At 38.7% G+C, this 20,608-nt stretch overlaps 1 protein-coding gene across 1 annotated transcript in view; it reads left to right on the plus strand.

The window, feature by feature from the left end:
- Positions 1–16,837, plus strand: part of Setd4 (SET domain containing 4) — a 108,865-nt gene extending 92,028 nt beyond the window's left edge. Inside the window, exon 20 of the transcript XR_015451725.1 lies at positions 449–16,837. The gene's annotated coding sequence lies outside the window, so the exon portion shown is untranslated. The remainder of the gene's footprint in view (positions 1–448) is intronic.
- The last annotated feature ends 3,771 nt before the right edge of the window (positions 16,838–20,608 follow it).

The raw sequence follows: 20,608 nt of genomic DNA on the forward strand, positions 1-20,608 counted from the left end.
GTTTGTAAAAAAAAAAAAAAAATTAGTGTGTTCTCATCCTCCTTTTTCACTGGACTGGCACTGTGGGACGTCTAGCTCTTTCCCAAAGTCAAAATGACCATGGTTTTGAATCAGTTCTGGAGATGGAGGCAGCCAGGGCAGTGACTACAGACATTCAGGAAAGATGACTCCCAGAACTGTTTCAGAAAGTGGCAAGAATGATGGAATAAGTGTGTTCAAAGCAAAGTGGGCACATTTTGAGGGAGATTAATGGCAATGTGTCTTTTACTATAATACATTAAAAAAATCAAATATTCACCTTATGTTTTGATTGCACCGCATAGACATCTTGATCATCCTGGCATATTTAAATAAATTAATAAGAACATTTCTCCTCTTTTCTACATTCTTTCTTTTTTGCCTAGGAGGTAAGGAAAATTGGTTTTTATTTCTTTTTCTTTCCTGACAGATGGGCCTCATTGTTTGGGGAGGTCTCTCCAAGTTTCTGCTCTTTGTGTTTACAACATCAACTGAAGTCATATTTTAAGCGTGAAGGTGGTGGAAAACTGGACAGTCTCTGTGTTCTGACCTACAGAGAAGGACGTGAACTTGAGAGCCATTCTTCTACGTTTGCTTTTCTCCTGGGCTAGGAGCACTCGGAACCACAGGGCGCGGGCTGGGTGGGGTCAGCAGGGGCCGGCGGGGTCAGCGGGCGCACACACATTCCCGTCATGCTCTGCTGTCTCGGTCCGGCTTCGCCCTCGACGCCGACTCTGCCACGAAGCAGTATGGGCTGCGTTCCCAGGCTCCCAGAAAAGTTAGTATCCCGCTCAGTGGTTTGTTTGAAAGTTTGAATTTAGTTGTGTGACTCAAGCCACTAGTTGCCTGACTTTTGTCAGTCGTGGCTCTGAGGGAATTTTGGAGCGCGTGAGAGATTCTCTCAATATTGTAACACGGGAAGCCTTTCTGTTGATTTTATTGTAATTTGTATGGTTTCCCAAGGGGTTTGGCAGCTTAGCGGTGGTCTGGGTCTTTGAGTAATATAAAGCTGCCATGGATGTGGCTAAATAATACCTTAGGCATGTGGTTTATGGCCTGGGAACCTAGCTGTGTGTGCTTTGTATTTTACTGCCAACCAGAAATCTTGAGGGAATCACTAGCTCATCAACGTAGCGTTTCTCTCTGACCCTTGATATTCCAGCTGGCTTTTGAAAATTACGACCACTTAACAGCTTTTGGCAGTCTCTGTGTGGAGGCGACTGAAAGGGATAAATTGTGTGAAAATTGTCACCATACTTGGCATTTGAGGCCACTGTCTCAGAAGAGTAGCTGTTGTACAAATGATCTGCTTTGTCAAGAGCTGGCGGGAAATAAAGATGAGCTTCTAGATGTTATTAGGTTGCTGAAAGTCAAGCTCTGGGGAAACATCAGTGAGATCAGGAAGTCAAATATATTGTAGAGATGAAACGATTGAAGTGGAAGTGCCCATTATTTCAGTGAAATCCAAGAAGTTGGTAGCAGGAAACAGGTTTTTTTTAAACCTTTTGTTTGGAAATACTCATAGATTCACAGAAATCTGCAAAAAATATACAGAGGTGAATATACCTTTCACTCTACAATGTCTTGTGTAACTATAGTATAGTTGCAAAACCAGGAAGTGAGACAAAGTGCTTTTAAGAAAGCTGTGTGACCACCCATTCAGAGAATGAAATCATATTCATATTCAGAAATAGCATCATTTTTTTTTCTAAGACCTTACTTTGTGTCCGTAGTCGTTTGTCATTTAATAAGGTGGATACATTCTGAGAACTGCAGTGTTAGACGATTTTATCATTGTGTGAACATCACGGCGTATATTTATACAAACCTAGATAGCACAGTCTGTTATACACTTAGTATAATTGTTATATTGTATATCCTGTTGCTCCTAAGCTACAAACCTGCTAATCATGTGCAGTAAAAACATGTGCTAGAAGATATTTTTAATCTCTGTTATGGGACCACCATCAAATGTGCTGTCATTTGTTAAAACATTGGTTTGCAGCTCCAATGTATAGGACACTGGAAATATAAACAATTCAGCTCTGATTCCTTCCTTCAGGGAGTTACAGAATAATTAGAGAGACTGATATTAAATAAGTAATTATACAGATAATTCATCAGTTACAATCTTGATAATTGCTATGAAATGAAAATATACTCAAAAGAGAAATTGATTTCATGAAAAGACCTTAAAAGTTTCCAGATGTTTAGGAGCCTTATTTAAAGATTTTCCAGAGTCTACAGTAGCTGCAACTTTAAAGTTTACTCTTACTATAAAATTTATAATTGTGCCCCTGCCATTGGTCTGCAGAAGCCAAGTATGTCTTGGAATTCATGGGCATTGATGACTGTCCCCAAATGGCAGCTTATGAATACATTACTAACATATACCAATAATTTGGCTGCAGAAAGAGAACTGGACTTCAGGAATCTGTACCTTAATATCACCAGCAGTTGGAAGTGATAAACCTAAAATAGATGTCTAACAAGTGGAGGGATTCTTGAAAACTGGCTGTGTTCGATGAGACTCTAAAACATCTTTTCAGTTGTAAAATTTCCTGCCTTTGGTTTGAGAGGGCAGCTTTGGCAAGGCACACAGAATTCAAATGCACAAGACTTGTTCATGTGGCTCAGTGATATGATCTAATTTGGAATCCTTATGGTTTAAGTGAAGAGAGGAACAATTAGATTTATGTTCCCTGTTGAGCACAAGACATGGTATCCAGGCAACTCAAGCTGAATGCACATAAGATAGCGACCTTACCCACCTACTTGGTAAACTCTACACAGGTGGCGGAAATAATACCTGGATAAATATCCCTGGTCACTTAGGACATTTTCTTTATATCAACATTTGCTGTAGGAGGTTCTCATATCTCCTGGTTTTTCCAGACAAACAGTATGTTTCAGACAAGAAGTGGGAAACAAACGTTTGCCAGAAGTTTCTGGGGAGTAGCTGGCCTTAGCAGTGCTGTGCATGGCCAAGTTAGCACACCTATTGTCAGCTCCAGTTTTGTAAGATGTCGTGAATTAGGGTACCTGTCCAAGAAATACATAATATTTAGAAGTGCTGACTTGGTATTTACTCAAGTGGAGCGTCTTTTGTGATTTTTCATTACTCATTTGATGTTCTGCGTCATTGGTCACTGAGCCTTTCAGTATAGAAGCAAGAGCATTAGTTTGAGTGCTGCACTTGACCACCTGAACATTCATTCCAGTAATTGGCTTCCATCACAACTGTAAATAAAACCGAGGAAAAAGTCTCACAGAATCCAAATTGCCCTCAATCTTTCTTTTCCTTATGGGGAAATCTCAGGATTGACGGCCCTCTTGATGTTAATTTATTTGTTGAATTTTACTTTTATTAAAAGTTTACAACTTTAAATAATTTTTTTTCAGAATGTTAGATTTAGTTTGGGAGACTTTTTTGGTAATGTTAATGATTCAAATCAGGGCCTCTCAACTGAGCTGAACTATGTCCCCAGCCTTTACATTTTAAAATTTTTCAGTCAGAGTGTCACTAAGCTGCTCAATGCCTTGAACTTGTGATCCTCCTGTCTCAGCTCCTGAGTAGCTGGGGTTACAAACATGCAGTATTGTATCGGGTTGACAAATTGTTATTTTTAATGAACTCTCGTGACTGGAAGAGAGTGCTCTTGACACTGAAGCCACATGTACCAGTTCTAGAGGACTGGACTGGCTCTTGGAGCAAGGGTCAAAGTCACCCCCAGGGCTTTGCATTGTGTCCTGCACACATCTATCTCCAGGTGCACACTGGCTGCATTTGCTGTTGGAAACTTGCAGCTGGATGGTGTAGGTTTTAGGGGCTGGGCTTTGGAAAATATAGATCTGATTTTTCATCCTATCTCTGCCACTTACTTCTCTGAGTCCTTGGGCAAGTAGTGGTCTGTACCTTGGTCTCATCTGAGAAATGAGACCTACCACAGAGTTGGAAAAATTATTAAGATAATATTGAGAACTTTGAACAGGACCTGAGGTATGTTTCCTTGTGGATTGCCTGTCTCCCTAGTTGGAATGTAAGCCTCACAAGGACAAGGATTTGTCTCATTGTTGTGACGCAATGCAGGGGACATAGAGGGTGCTCCACAAATATTCACCAGATTAATGAATAAAAAAAGTTATATGTTTTTCTGTATTACTATGAAGTGAGAGAGAACGGTTTAAATATTTGAGGAATAGAGACAAGACAATTATAAGATCAAATTATTGGAGAAAGATATATCCCCATGAATTATCTATCTATATTTTACTTTTGGGCATCAATTCCACATTTAAGTAAATTTATAATTTTAGCTGAGAAGTCATAACTCCTTTCTCTAGATAATGGTTTTAATGATTCCTGAGAGAAAGTGGTATAGCCATTTTTGATCTTTGATTAATATGCATATACATTTAATATAATTATGTGGGGTTTTTCTGATTCCTTACTGAATATGGCAGATTTTTCCATTCTTCTTTTTCTTTTTTTCATTTCTTATTTATTGCTGTCTTACTCTGCCTCTAAGATAAAACACTATAATGCTTTAAAAATATATCTGAGAATCAATAGTGTAGAGAATGTTAGCTTGTCAGGGAAAAATTTGAATGTCAAAATATTGCTTTTCTTTAGGAGTTACGCAGAGTTTAAATTCCATAGGCAATTATTAATTACATTATCTCCAAACTGCCAAAATCTGGTTTCAACTAGGAATCAATTTAGAGGACCAGTATGTGTCTGCTAGGAATGAGGTGGGCACTGAGTGATATTTTGCCAGTTTTAGGGACAGGTCATTCACCTACCACCAGATGGCAAAGTTACTCCATCAGATTTCAGGAGAGCTTTTGTTAAAACAGGTTTGTCACTTTTGTGAACTGGATGGTTCACATTTTTGTGGATGCAGAAAAGAGAGCAACTCATGAGGGCCTGTGTTTTAAAATTTTATGTAGGAATTAAAGTACAAATTGTGACAGATTCTGGTACTATTTGTACACATAAAATATCTAAAGGGTTATTATGGTTTTTTTAACCCATAAGAGAATGGTGTTGACAGGTAAATTGGATGCCCCCCACACACCTTAAGGTGAACTTCGATTTCCCTCTTTATAACTTCTAACCTTCTGTCTTTCTAAGTCATTCCACCCACCTGTTCTTTGTGGGATCATAGTAATAGGATAATAATTAAGAGCAAGAGTGTTAGAGACCAACATCTCTGTGATTAAGTCCAAACTATTCCATTTGGGTGAGCCATGTAACCTCTTCATGCTTCAGGTTTCCACAAAGTCAAAGTGCCTACTTCATGGAATGGCTGGTGTGGATAAGGCAGTATAGCTGATGCCCCTGTCTGGCACCTATGGGTGCTCACATTAGGGTGTGTTCTGTTAGCTGCAATACATTTTACTCACCATATGTTATCCTTGGGTGAAAAAGGCATGTGAATGCAATATTTTATATCCCTCTCTGAGACATTAAAATTTCAAACTATAGTAAAGTATGACTTAGCTATGGCACCTTTGCCTGTTCCTCCTCACTCCTACCTTCATCCTTTGGATAGGCTAAATCACCGGCTTTCAGCAGTGGGGTGTGCGTGTGTGGGTTGATGTTCCCTCCCCAGAGAACATTTGGTAATGTTTGGAGACACTTTTGGTTGCCACAATTGTGGGAGGGAGTACGTATTACTGACATCTACTGTGTAGAGCCTGGGAATGTGGTTAAATATCCTATAATGCACAGGGCAGCCTCCCTGAAGCCCAGAATTATCTGGTGCCAAATATCAATAGTGCTGAGATTGAGAAACACTGGGCTAAATAGTACTCAGAAGAAGGAAGATTTCTTGTCTTTGGTATAGGCAATTCAACTAGATTAAATTTCAAACATATACTAATCAGGACTTATACTAGAATTGGGGATCTAAGGATTAAAAAGACATAAATCCAGGATCTGTGAAGAGTCTGCATTTTTTTTTTTTAACTTATCAGTACTGTTTCATGATAGAAGACATAAGACTCTGTGGTCAGAGATAGGGAACTTTATTATTTGTGTGACGGCAAGCTGCACAAGCATCATGTTGGCATCATTTTCCTTGCTGCCCAAGGAATGTGTGGGTGGACCTAGGTTGGTGTTAAGCATGCAGTAAATTTATGTCATAGCCGAAGAACCCTGAGCTTGGGGAATCCACTGGTCTTACCAGAAATGGTAATCCTACTCTTTTTCCAGGGGGGTGGAGGCAAGATTCCCTTCATCAATCTATGGTGTAAAAATTACAGACAAGGGTATTTCAGATTATTGAAAAAGCTTCATAGAGGAAGAAATAACTGGATTTTGAAGGTTTAATAGGATTTTATCCCAAAAATAAGGCAGAAAAGGTTGTCCCAGAACCAGGAATAGAATGGGTAAAAGGCACAGACATATAATCCACCATGGGGTTTGGAGGGGTGTTGTAAAAGAGTAAGCCACACAGGTAGAGAGAGAGAGATGGCTTATGCATTTAGTGGAGTGGTCAGTGGGTGTATCTAGCCTGTTGAGTTCCTCAGAAGTAGGCTGAGAGTAGGAACATCTTTTACTGTAAGCTGTGAGGGCATAAAATTGAGGGGAATGAAAGATTTTGTCATGGGAATAATTGCCATTCCAAACTCTGTATAAAGTGTTATTTGATATAAAGGATTACAAGGAGGTAGAAGAGAATCAAAGGTTCTGGTGATACTGAGGATCCTCTAAGAGAGGCTTTTCTTTTATTGCCACCATTAAGTTACCTTCCCTCCAGAGCATCTCAACATAGGTTATGTGGGGACAGGGAGGACTCTGCAAAGACCTGGTTGAGTTTGAACAACTAGTGAGCGCATGTGGACTTTTAAAACTATGTCATGCAACTATAAACTTAGATACGACAATGAGCACATGAGCTACATTTCTACAAGATGATTTTTTTCCGTACTGTAGCTGTGAACCTTTAGTGCTGTGTGGGACCCAGTCTTCTGCACCAGTAGACCCTACTCAACATATGTTACTTGTTAGGGCAAGGCTGACAGACTAGAAAGCAGGTCATGCTGGATCATTTACAAGAAAATTTGGGGGAGTTTATGGGTTCAAAGAATGATGTGTCTAATGCTAAGCGCAAGAGTAATTTGGGTAAATAGCAGAGCACAGTCCCTTTATTGCCCGTGGTGGGCATCATCTTGGCAGTTAAAAATTGGCCACAATGGATATGTTTGCACAAGGAAATTGGCCAATGCTGCAATCAAGGATTATTTTGCTTATCTAGTCACAAAATGATAGACAAAATGTTAATAATGCAGACCGAAATTAAAGGTTTATCACATCAGTGGCTGTTGCATTGTGAATAACACCAAAATTGAGAAGCAGTCTTCTAGTATTGGAAAATTATTGTTTGATTCAATAAAGAAGTTACTATCATGAGTGATGGAAAAGTGACTTCCCACTATATATGTCATTGTCATTTTTCTTCTTACTTGTTAATGTAAGCAAAAATTTCAACCAATATTCATGTTGGAACTACTTTTGTTTTATCAGTTACAACTGTTGGTTGGCTGCAGTTACAACAATTTGATAAAAATCAAAACATTCTGTGAGACTCCATTGATTATACAAGTTTACAGTAAGGGACTTTAAAAAATTATAGTTCTGTGCTGCATAGCAGAGCCTCAGCTGATGATGGATCACATGGACAACGGTGGTCTCATAAGACTGTAATGGCACTGAAAAATTCCTATCCCCTAGTGACGTTGTAGTCACTGTAGCACACTGCATTCCTCACATATTTTGGGGGATGCTAGTGTAAATCTACTTTTTTTGCCAGTCATATAGAAGTATAGTGGTAGAGTTATGTACAGTATACAATACTTTGTAATGACAATAACCAATTGTATTATTGACTCTTGTACATATTATGCTTTTTTTGTGTGATTTTCCAATGGTGGGATTCAAACCCAGGACTTGAACATGCTGGTCGACTACTCTTCCACTGGGCTATACTCACTTTACTTTTAATCATTATTTTAGACTGTATCTATGTATTAACTGTAGTCATCATTAATCATAACTTTAGTGTGCTCCTCCTACTTATATAAAGAAAGCTAATTGTGGCCTCAATAGGGCCATCAGGAGGGTGCAGAAGGAGGTGTTGTTACCATGGGAGACTATATTACTATATTACTTTTCCAGTGGGACAAGGTGTGGTGGTGAAAGACAGGTGATTTTGATGATCCTGACCCTGTGTATGCCTCAGTTAAGGTGTGTGTTTGTGTCTTAGTTATTAACAACAGAGTTTAAAAAATTAAAAGAAAAAGTTTTTTCTTTTTCTTTATTAGTACATGTTTGCAGTACATAATGTTTACGTCCCATGTGTAGAGTTAGTGCATGTACATAACACATCATAATTCTGTTTTTCATCCCTTTTCTCTCCCCCTCCCCTCTCCCCTCTCCCTCCATCTCTTGATTCACTTCCTATTTGAGAAACATCTATCTCCATACTTTCTACTCTCTTTTTGTCCTTTATTTGTATTTTAGGTTTCTCATATAAGAGAAATCATGTGATATTTAAGTTTGTGTGTCTGATTTATTTCACTTAACGTTGTGGCATTAAGGTGCTTCCATTTTCGTACAGATGACGCAAGTTTATCTTTATGGCAGAATAGTACTCCATTGAGTGTAAATCCCACATTTCCTTATCTGTTCATCTATTCAGGGGCATATAGGCTGCTTCCAAGAATTAGCTATTATTATGAACTGTGCTGCTATAAACATGTATATGCATGTATCACTGTAATATGTTGTCTTTAAATCTTTTGGGAAAATACTTATAAGAAGAATAATGCTGTCGAATAGAACTTCTAGTTTTAGTTTTTTGAGAAATCTCCATACTGATTTCCATAATGATTGTACTAGTTTACATTCCCGCCAACAATGTACAAGGGTTCCTTTTTCCCTGCAGCCTTGCTAGCATTTGTTATTATTTGATTTTTGATGATGTTCATTCTTACTGGGTTAAGGTGGGATCTCATTGTTGTTTTAATTTGCATTTCTTTAATGACCAGCCATGTTGAACATTTCTTTGTGTACTTATTGGCCATTTGTACTTCTTCTGTGAAATGTCTATTCATTTAAGAGAAAATTTAAAAAACGGAAAAACCTTATGAAGCTTATAAGCCTGTGTTTTAAGCTAAGGGTCGACAGAAATGAGTTAAGTTTGAAAAGTTTTTAAAGTAAAAAATTACAATAAACTAAAGTTAATTTATTATTGAAGAAAGACATTTAAAAAATATTAGCACATCTTTATTGGTTACCTTATGGTAGTTCAATACATGTGTATAATGTATAATTAAAACATGTACATCTTTATGGATTACATTATAGTAATGCAAATATATGTATACAATGTGTAATAATCAATTCAGGCATCTCTTCAAACATTAATCATTTTTATGTGTTGGGAATTTGATACTCTTCTAGTTAATTTGAAATATAAATTGTTTCAACCAATAATTACCCTACTGTAATAAAGAAAAAAGCAAAGTAATTTCTCCACTCTGTGTTTAGTGTCTCTTATTGAAGTTCTTTCTGTCCCCCTTCCCTAGTTTCTGGTAACCACTGTTCTATTCTGCTCTTCTATGAGAATGGCTTATTAGTTACTATAAGTGAGTATGAATATGTGGTGTACGTCTTTCTGTCTCTGGCTTATTTCACTGAACAGAATGACCTCCAGTTCTATACACATTGCTGCAAATGACAAGATTTTACTTTTTATGGTGACTAGTATTTATTCCATTGTGTATTTATACCACATATTCTTCTTCCATTCATCCAGTGAAGGGCATCTAGACTGTAGTTATTGCTAATAGTGCTGACATAACATTTTGGTATAATGAGTTCATCTCCTTTAGACTTGTACCAAGTAGTGGGATTGGTGGATTGTATGGAATTCTACTTTTAGTTTTCTGATGAATCTGCATACTGTTTTCCATTTTGGCTGCACTAATTTACATTCCAACTAACAGTGTATAAGAGTACAATTTTCTTTTCTTCCTCACCAGCATTAATTTTTTGTCTGTTTAATGATAGCCATTCTAACTGGGGTGAGATGATATCTCATTATGGCTTTGATTTGTACTTCTCTGATCATTTGTGAAATTGAGCATTTTGCTGTGTTCTTGTTGGCCATTTGCATGTCTTCTTTGGAGAAGTGTCTGTTTAGTTCTTTAGCCCTTTTTTTTTGGTACCAGGGATCGAACTTGGGACCTTGTGCTTGCGAGGCAGGCAGTGGAACCACTGAGTTAAATCCCTGGACCTCTTTAGCCCATTTTTAAATTAGATTTTTTTAAGAGGTCAGCTTTTTGAGTTCCTGTATATTCTTGATATCAATCCCTTGTCAAATGAATAGTTTGCAAATATTTTCTCTCATCCTATAGGATTTCTGTTTACTCTGTTATTAGCTTCACTGTGAGGAAGCTTCTTGGTTTGATATAATTCCATTTGTCTAAATTATGTCTGTTGCCTGTGCTTTTAGGGTCTTACCTAAATAAACCATTAACTATACTAATGTCTTGAAGGGTTTCCTCCATTTTTCTTTTTTAGGAATTTTGTGGTTTCTGGTTTATCATTTAGATCTTTGGTCCATTTTGTGCGGTGAGAGGAAAGGATCTGGTTTCATTCTTCTGTGTCTGTATATCCAATTATGCAAACACTGTTTATTGAAGAGACTGTCTTTCCTCCACTGTATGTTCTTGACTTCTTTGTTAAAGATCAGTTGATTGTATGAATGTGGTGAAGAAGGAAAATGTGTAACACTGCTAAATACTGTAGGCAATGGTGGGAAGTCCCTAGGGTCAAGCCTCAGGCCCCCTTGACATTAAGGCCTTTCTCCCTCCTCTAGCTTCATTATTCCCTGGTGAATTGCTCTGAGAATACTTGTCCCAGCTCCACTTCCGGAGGAAACTCCTTAGCAAAGTTCCCTGGCTAGCCCTTTTTTCCCACAGATGAGGAGGCTGAAATACTTCTTATACTCTCACCCATCCACACACTAGAACATTCGTCAGGGAAAGCTCTCTACATGGTTGCTCAATAATCTGCAACCTTATAGGAGTCATTCACTCCTTCATTATTTTTATTCCTGTCGCAGACAAGTATTATAGCATTGAGTTGGCACAGTTGTTTACCGTTTGCTGGGAATTCCCCTTATGAGAGAGACACAGTGTGCTTTCTTGGACGCTGAAATCTGTGTTCCTTGTGTTCATGATTGTAAACTTCCATGGCCTCCTCTTGGACAAGAGGTGAGATGGACACCTGGAAGTCCTTATGTCTGTACAAGGACTACACAGCATGCAGATAACAGGAAAGATGGGAAAGGCTGCTGTAGAAATGAGGACTAAAGAGACACATCTTGCTGTACCTAATTGCTTAGCCACTATCTGACTATTTCTTGCTTTCTCAGGGGCTGTTCAGACTCTGTCTAATTCCAGTCCTGGAAAGGAAACACTTGGATTTCTAGTACATTGGTTGTTTTCAGGTTTTGCAACTAACTGCAAAACTGGATGGAACTTTTTCTTAAGAAATGAAAGCATCCTACAGTTGGATCAGAAGGAGCCTTTCTGTAGCTATTTGTGACTTGGCTACTTGGGGGTGTGGGTGTGGGTGTGGTTCTTTTTATCACATTGAGCCCACGTTCTCTGTTCTGTTTGCCAAGCCATGTCTGTTTAGAGCACTATTTAGATTCTGTCATAGAAAGGAAAGCTTTCCATTCTTGGAGAAACCACAGTGATTAAGTACAGATAAGAGAAAAGCATTATGATGACTAATCAGAACAAAATCAATGATTCCCTTTTTGCATTATAAATGATGAGGTTTACAGTTGACAGCTTTTAGCAAGAGTGAGGGTGTGACTTTGAATTTAGGGAGGAGGGGAGAGAGCCACTCAGATGCCACTGAGCACAGGAGGTCATTTGGGAAAAGGACTGAAATGTTCTTGATGTTATTAGGTCGCCTGTTGAAAACCTAACCTGGGACATTCTTAACCTTTGTAATAGTAGAAAATGTTATTAGAGGAATCCACAACTTTTGATTAGCATATGTGTCCTTGTATGAATACATCCAACCCAATCTCTGCCCTGTGGGAAACTTTCTATAAAAATTGACCTTGAAGGCTAAAGAATCTCTCATGGAGCCAAGAATGTGGAAAGAAGCTAGTGTAGGAATACGTATGGAAGCTCATCACCTCATAAGATGGGTCCAGTTTTTGAATGACTTTAATTGTTTAGAAGATCTCCCTTGTGTGTAGCTAAAAATTGTATCTATTGGTTTTTGTGGTGCTCTTTGAAACTATATGGAGAATCCTATCACCCTTTCACTGGGTTCTGGGGTGCTGGGGACTCCTAGAGATTTTTTTTCTAGGTTCTTTCTGTCCGGAACAAAGAATGGGTCAAGATTAGCACAAAAGTAGCAAGGTTTACATTTATTAAAGGTAGGAATAGAAACATGCTCTGCAGAGTGAGTGTGGGCCAATTAAAAGTAGGAAAAGAAGTACACTCTACAAGGTGAGACTGGACCATTGAGAGAGAGCACAGTGGACACGAGGCTATGGTGGCCAATGTCTTTTGTATCCCACACTCCTCAGGGTGATGTCAGATCTAGGTTGTCCTATCAAAAACCTGCTTGAGTTCTTGTAAGAAGCATTGAAGATGTGATTGGTCTCAGGTGCAGGGCTTTGGGGACTGTTTTCCTGTACATTCTTGGATCTCTGTTATTGACAAGTCATGGCCACATGCTTGGCCTGTTTGCTGTTCTCTAATCTTGGGCCTCCACTCTTCATTTCAACCAACATTTAATGATATCACTGCATTTCCACTGTCTTACTATCTCCTATCTGATTTTGCTTATTGTTCTTAGATGTTAAGAAAGAATACTCATCACCAGCCATTTATTTGGAGGAATTCCCTAGTTCTGAAGATGTGGAGTGCATACGTCATTCATATATGGAGAGTTGTGGAACTGGTTTGCATTCTTTGTTCATGACACTGTATCTCTGTTCATTAATACAGTTTAGGAACTCTTTAGGATTTTTCTTTAGCAGTCATTAGCTTCTGCTTATGTTAAAGTCTCAAGATCAGCCTCCTATACCCTCAAATTCCATGTACCTGAGGAGTTAGAAAAAAGTAGAAATGAAAATTTCTACCTACTTAATATTAACTTGGTTTGCTTTTTTTTTGGTACCAGGGATCAAACTCAGGTCCTTGTGCTTGCGCAGCAGGTGGCGAAACCACTGAGCTAAATCCCCAGCCCTTGCTTTGCTTTTTTAAAGGTGTTGTCTGTGATATTTGTTATTAGAATCTTAGGCAAATGGATATATTCACCTTTCATATTTTTAACATTTAATATGATATAATTCCATTGAAATGTATGGTCCCTTTTGACAAAGGTGGCTGAAGCTTTGTTAGATTTTGAAAATAAATGCTGGTCATACAACATGAACTGTTCAACAAACTGAAGGTGTTATTCTCAGTAGGGAGCTAACTCCACCAGACTGAGAGTTTGTTGGCATTTGTATACAGTATGTACATAGCCATAGTTATGTAGTTTGGATCTTAAAAAGATTACCAAAGACTTAAGTGTTAAAAGCTTGGTCTCCATCTGATGGTGCGATTGGGAGGTTGTGGAAGTGTTAGGGGGTGGGTGGGGCCAAGTGTGAGGAGGTTAGGGCTCTGGGAGTGTGGCCTTGAAGGGGATATTGGAACTCCAGCCCCTTCCTCTTCGTATCTTTTTTTTGTTTCCCTGCTACTGTGAAGTCTTCTTTGCCATGTGCTTCTGCCATAATAAACTGTGCTGCCACAGGTCCAAAGCAACAGGACCAATCAGCTGTGGACTGAAACAAACCTCTGAGACTGTGGGGCAAAATAAACTGTTCATCTCTATATGTTTTTCTCAGGTAGTTTTTCACAGTGACAGATGGCATTCTGGAGACATCCTTTGTATGTCTGGTGCTGGTATTGGGATCTGGCTTAGCAAAGTTGCACCTGGCATAGTCCCAGCTTCCTGTGTCAAGGATGGCTTTTGTAGTGACTACTCTGGAGCAAGCTCTCCAAAATCATTTTTTAGGGCCGGGGATTTAGCTCATTGGTACTGTGCCTGCCTCATAAGCACAAGGTCCTAAGTTCGATCTCTGGTACCAAAACCAAAAAAACAAAACAAAATCATTTGTTAGGTGGCCAGATTCATTCAAAAGTATATTTGTTACAATTTCTTGAATCAGTAGGTAGTACCAATGGATGTATCTATTTTGAGTGGACCGTGCTAGAAAATCTCTGTCTATTCCTTTCATCACTGGAACAACTGTTAATTTGACGAACATCTTAGACTAGAAAGGGGCTGACTTAGCAGTGGGGAGACTTGCCCTTTGGGAAGGAAGGCAAGGACAGCTTCTCATCCCCCACCCCATCTTTAGTTTAAACCCCAGGAGCCCAAGTGTGTCTCTCTTTTCTTTGAATTTCTTTAGTACCATGGCTTAAATGATAAACCTGGCATGTACAAATTTAATTAATAACACTGTTAGCTTTTCCAAATGAATATACCTTGCCTTCCGAGCAATGTTGTTCCATTTCTGTACCCTCCAAACTTAAGTATGAAATTTTTCTCATAAAAACACTAAGTAGATGTATAATTAAACCTTGGAGATGCCGTAAAGTTGGTTTCTCCCTCAGAAGAAATGACAAGAGCAAAGATACACTTCTAGGAAATTCCTATTTTGTGCCAGGCACTGGCCTAAGAATGTTGTATTTGTTACATCCAATAATTTTAAGTCCCTCAGTTAGTAACTAGTAGTCTCATTTTGCAGAAAAGGAAACCAAGTCTCCGAGAAATTAGTTAATCTGTCCAAGCAAAGCTCACCATGGGTACTGAGCTTTAAATTTAAATATGTGAAACACAGATATTCTCCCAAAAGAGTTTTTGATTGTATTTGAATATATGTAACAGATAAAATAAGTTGTGATTATTCATAATTCAAAATGATACTTAGCATTTAAAGGATCCAGTGCAGTTTCTTTAAAGAGTCACTTTCCTAATTCAGATAAAATGTGATGTAGTCAATTTTTATACTTTTAAGAGGTGACTCTGTAATGAAGTCAGATATGGTACGTTTTATAATTAAAATATCTCCAAGTCCCTCTCAATTCAAGTTGGCTCATGATAAATGCAAATGAAACTTTTTAAATCCATGTCTTTCTCTCCTTTCATATGATATTTTACCAAAATGTTGTTTTAGACATGCAGACTCCTGTCCCTGGCACATACTTAAGAGTTGCCTTGAATTCTGGAGTGTCCATCAGCTGAAGAATGGAAAGCCACAAGAAAATGAAAAGAAAGTATGGTGATAAAGTAGAAATGGAAGTGTATAATTTATGCAGTTTGACTGGTTTCTTAAAGCAGAATTCCACAGGATATAAGAGCAATAGTGAGCTGTAGAAATGTGCCCAATGGGATAGAGTTTATAATTAAAACAATTCTGGTTTTCTACATGAAATTTATAGTTGAAAAGGGATAATGTTTTGGATATCTGTGATTAATTTTTCAGGTGCAATGTAATAATGATGTTTAGTACCTCAGCTTTTATGTAACTCTTTTGCTTTTTTAAAAAAATCTAAGGACATGAATTTGAAAAGACTAAGAAAGTATTTCGTAAGATTTTTTAGATCATTGTATCTTGCGTCTGTGCTGAAATGGCCTTGTTAATATCCAGCTCAGGGATCTTATGTATATTTAAAGTGAGGGTAGAGTGTAGGGCTTGTTCTAGACTCAGCTTATGTATTACCCAGATCTGCACCAGAGCAGCCCCAGCAATAGCTTGTTCCTTTCCTGCAGTCACAAAATCAGCTTCCCATGGCTACTGCTGCCACCACTGATCAAGAAGCTCCTGCAGTACTGATCAGCAAGAAGAGAACACTGCATCTGAGGAGGCTGGGAAATACATCTTGAAAATATGGAGAAATTAAAACCCTATGTCATTGACAATGGGCAGTGGCAGATAAAAGAGGACTGGTTGATTAATTCTCACCCCCTACATGTTGTTCTGAGATGCAGTGATGCATATGACCTTTCTGAAGACATCAGGAGAGACCAACCCAGCAATCAGCTAGGCTGTTAAAAGCTTTGGTCAACTCAGTAACTTGTGTGCTTGTATATGGTCTCCTTTCCCTCTGCTTCACTGGTCTTTTACTCATATGCCTGCTGCTTTAGGATTATACTTTGTAGTGAAGTGTTGTTACATAAATATATGCCTTAAGCTCTATTGTCTGAGAGATTTGGAATGAGTATTTGGAATGAGTATTGGCCCTAGAAAGCCAATGATGAATGGGCTTTGGTGGTGGTTAATAGATGTTGACTGCTCTGGAATTTTTCTAGCACCGAAACTACTAAGATTTTATCTGAGTTTATTTTTTTATTTTTTTATTTATATATATTTATCGGTACATTTTAGGAAGATTTTTATCTGAATTTAAATCAGGAAGAGGAAGGCAAAGTGTCAAGCTGTCAAGTCACTGGGCACTTGATCCATTTGGTGCAATAATAACCATAAGGGCTATGAAGTGGGATAATTGGAAGCCTTGCAAAAAAACCCAAAAACCAAAAACCAAAACAAAACAATAATTGAGCTTAGTTTGGTGGCTCATGCCTATAATCCCAGCACTCTGGGAGGGTGAAGCAAAAGATTTGTGAGTTTGAGCCCAGCCTAGGCACCTTAGCAATTTTGCAAGGTACTGTCTCAAAAAATTAAAAAAAAAAAGACTGTGGGTCTAGCACAATGCAGAGGACCTGGGTTCAGTCCCCAGAATTGGTGGAGCTGGGAAGGAGGAGGAGGAGGAGGGGGAGGGGGAGGAGGAGGGAGGAGGAGGGGGAGGGGAAGGAGGGGGGAGGAGGGGGGAGGAGGAGGAGAAGAAGAAGAAGAAAAAGAAAATAATAGGTGCAAAGAACTAAAAGTTAGCTCAAGGCTCTCTGAAAGCTGCAGTATTTGTGAGGTGGTTTTAAAGGAGGCTCCCACCTGAAGCCTCAGGGTAGAAGGTTCAAAACTCAGAATCTGATTATAAGGGTAGAAGAAATGAACAAGAAGCTGAATGTACAGCCTAATACATAGTTCCTTGGTGTCAAAGTAAAGTCCCTAATGGAGAAGGAGTTGACCTATGTGACTTTGGATGGTGACATCTGCCTAGTAGTGTCTGAAATTACAGAGTTCCCAAGTTTCCTGAAACTTCCTGGCTGGCAGTCACTTTGATGTTGGGAAAAATGCAGCAGCAAGAACCATGTGGGAGTAGATCTTAAGGGTGTTAGAATATCATGGTCATCTGGAGATAGACTTAATAATCTCTTGGGATAGTTTCTTGACATTTAGTCAGGATGATGACCTGTAATTAATGAGGTGGAGATGCAGGAGTACACTTGGTATAATTTTGAGGAAGAGGTTACAGCTTAAAGAGTTGGGAATACAATGATGGATTTGCTGTGTAAAACCTGAGAACTCACTACCCATGTTCCTTGAAAGACTAGAGACAATCACTTTATGTAGCACAAAGGAAGGCACAGGTTAAGGACATTGACATTTCTGAGAAACTCAGTTTCTGTCTTCTATAGAATGGGGGTTCATGGTGATAGATGCTGCTGTGGAACTTTGCTTCTTAATGTCAGTAGTGATGGTGAGATTCCAGAATTATAAAACTAGGTGGTAGATCATAATCAATAGTAGCAAGTGGCCATTCATGATCCTAATTGAAAGTCTTATAGAGTAGCACTGGGTATTAGATCATGGTGTTCCTAGTCATGAGACAAGTGGACAGCTACTTTGGGTGTTACCAAAGTTGTGTAATAGTATTAACAAAGAAGGGTGGAGAACTGAAATTTAATTTTAGTCACTGTAGTGGAAAATTGTGGCCTCTCACTTAGTTTTTAAATGTATCCACTTAATAGATCTAGAGTCCACAGGCAGAGAGGAGGCTGGAATTTCCTTGAAGAAGGACCTTACTATTTTCCAGAAGTGTACATGATAATTTATTCCTCTAATCTTTCCTTTTAAGGAATTTACAGATATTTCTTTAAGTAACTAGTGCAAGAAGATAGGAGACTAGACAGCCTTTTTGAGGACTTCTGTGGAAAAGTCTGAGCCAACACTGATACCAGGAGATCTGGAATGCTGTAGGTTGCCCTCTCCATCAGGTTAACAGCTGCAGGAGGCCAGGTAATAAATGAAATTTTACCCCAAGTTCACTGGGTCCATTAGGTCCCCTGAAAACTACTCTGGCTATTTCTCAGGTCCTAAAATGTATAACTGGGATAAACAGAGTTAGTGGTTGGCAGAACTCCCAATGGTTTCCCTGATTTGTAGAATTAGGGATATTATAGTAGGAAGGACCATATCTCTGAGACTGTTTTTCTCCCATTATCCAAAACAGTAAATCAGGAATAATACTGCATTCTAAGAATAATTGCAGATAAAAAATATATCACTATCAAAAACCATAAAATATGCAAATTGGTGGTCCAAATATCTCCATTCAAATTACCCTATAAAAACCAGATGAATTATAGCAAATGTTAGGCCACCATGAACTTATTCAGGTGATAGCTCCTTTTGAAGTTGTTGTGATAGATGAGCTATGTTTGCTGGTGAAGATCAATACACATTCTCAGATTTTGTTTGTGGTTAGTGACCTGGCAAATGCTTTTTTCTTAATCCCTGTCTTATTTACTTTTTTCTTGTTGCTGAGACAAAATATCCAACACTCAAAGTTAAAGGGGGAAGGTTTAGGGCTGGAGATTTAGCCCAGTGGCACTGCACCTGCCTCACAAGCACAAGGTCCTGAGTTCAATCCCTGGTACCAAAAAACTCCAAACAAAACAAAAAATCAAACAAAGGGGGAAGATTTATATAGCTCACATTTTGTAGAGGTTTCAGTCCATAGTTGGCTGGCTCCAAGGCAAAGTGGCACATTGCAGAGGGGCGTCACAGAGGAAAAACAGCTCTTTGTACACAAAAGACAGGAAAAGCAACAAGGGAACTTAACAACTTCTTTCTGCCCCTTTTATCCAGACTACTTAGGGCAGGTAACACTCACACCTTTAATCCCAGTGGCCTTGAGCCTAGCATTGCATCATGAATCAATTCCATCATCACACATTGTAAATCAAGCCACCTCTGAAAAAGCCTATGACCGCATGAGGTCACAAACCATAACAATCTCCATCAATAGGTAGAATATATAGTGGTTGGCCTTTATATGGCAAGGATAGCAGTATACATTCACTGTCTATATTGTCTTTAGCAACATGGATCATCTAGATATTCCACAGGACATTGCTGTGATCCATCTATTAATAACATCATGGTACTTGGACTAGCTGATTAGAGACAGGCAAGAATCACAGATATGCTGATGACAATGATTCTTAACCAGGGAAAATTTTAATTTAGGGACACTTGGAGACATTTTTGTTTGTCAGAATTGGAATAATGTAAGCAACTAGCATGTACTGTGTAGAGTCCAGGGATATTGCCATACATCCTACAATGTAAAGGATAGCTCCCACCCCAACAGAGGATTATATGACACAAAATGTCAATGTGCCAAGGTTGAGAAACACTGCCCTAGAAAACAGTTGTGTAATAAAAGTGAGAAGTTAACCCTATGAAAATCCAGGGATCTGCCACAGCAGTGAAATTTTTAGAGGCTCAGAAGTCTGGGGTGTGGGAGAACATTCTTTTTTAGTTAAAGGGCTCATGGTATGTATTAGGCACTTCAAAATATCTCCTGAATAAATAAGTAAATGAAAGGCATATAGAAAATTTCTCTGTGCCAAAAGGAGATTTCTTTAGAAAGATAGCTTTCCAGAGGAAGACAAAAGTTTGTTGTGGCCAGAGGCCAGCAGAGGGGCTGGAAGTGTGCCTAGAAGGAGGCTGTGGTTTATACAGTTTATGTGGTATTCATTTAAACACTTGGCCACAGAAGGTGGAAGGCAAACAAGTGACTTTTACCAGCAGAAAAACAAGGCCTTGTTTGTTTTTCAGAAAGATGACTGTAGGGATGGTAAAAGAGGCTGTCTGCAAAGATTATGTGTTCAGAGTCAGTTAAACTAGTCTGGTTCCTTTTTGAAGTGATCCAACTGAGAAACCAGGGATACCTCTACTGGAACAATGGAAATAGAGTAAAGGAAGACACATATTCTGGAAAAATTTGGGAGGAAAATTTATCTGGAATTGTGACTGAATTGGGAATGTGGGTAGAGGGAGGAGGAGTAGAAAAAAGGTCCCAGGTTTCTAAATCTTTAGGTGACAGGAGAATATAAGAAAACATTACAGTTTTAAATGACATATTTAAGAAGTATATGAGTTTCATTTCTGGATATTTGTAAGTTAAAATGTGGGGCATACAAGAGGAGGTGTTCAGCTGGCAACTGGAAAAATGGGGAGAGTTTTAGCTGAAGATGGAGACTTGGGAGTTGTGACCATGGATCGTGATATGTCAACTTGAATGGATCAAGAACTTCTTAGTAGATTAGTAAAGTATAATTCTGGGTATGTCTATGGATGAGTGACATGTA

The sequence above is a fragment of the Heterocephalus glaber genome, unplaced genomic scaffold, assembly GCF_053883595.1.
Source record: "Heterocephalus glaber isolate CG9 unplaced genomic scaffold, H.glaber_assembly_v1.0 deba00000122, whole genome shotgun sequence".
NCBI lineage: Eukaryota > Metazoa > Chordata > Mammalia > Rodentia > Bathyergidae > Heterocephalus > Heterocephalus glaber.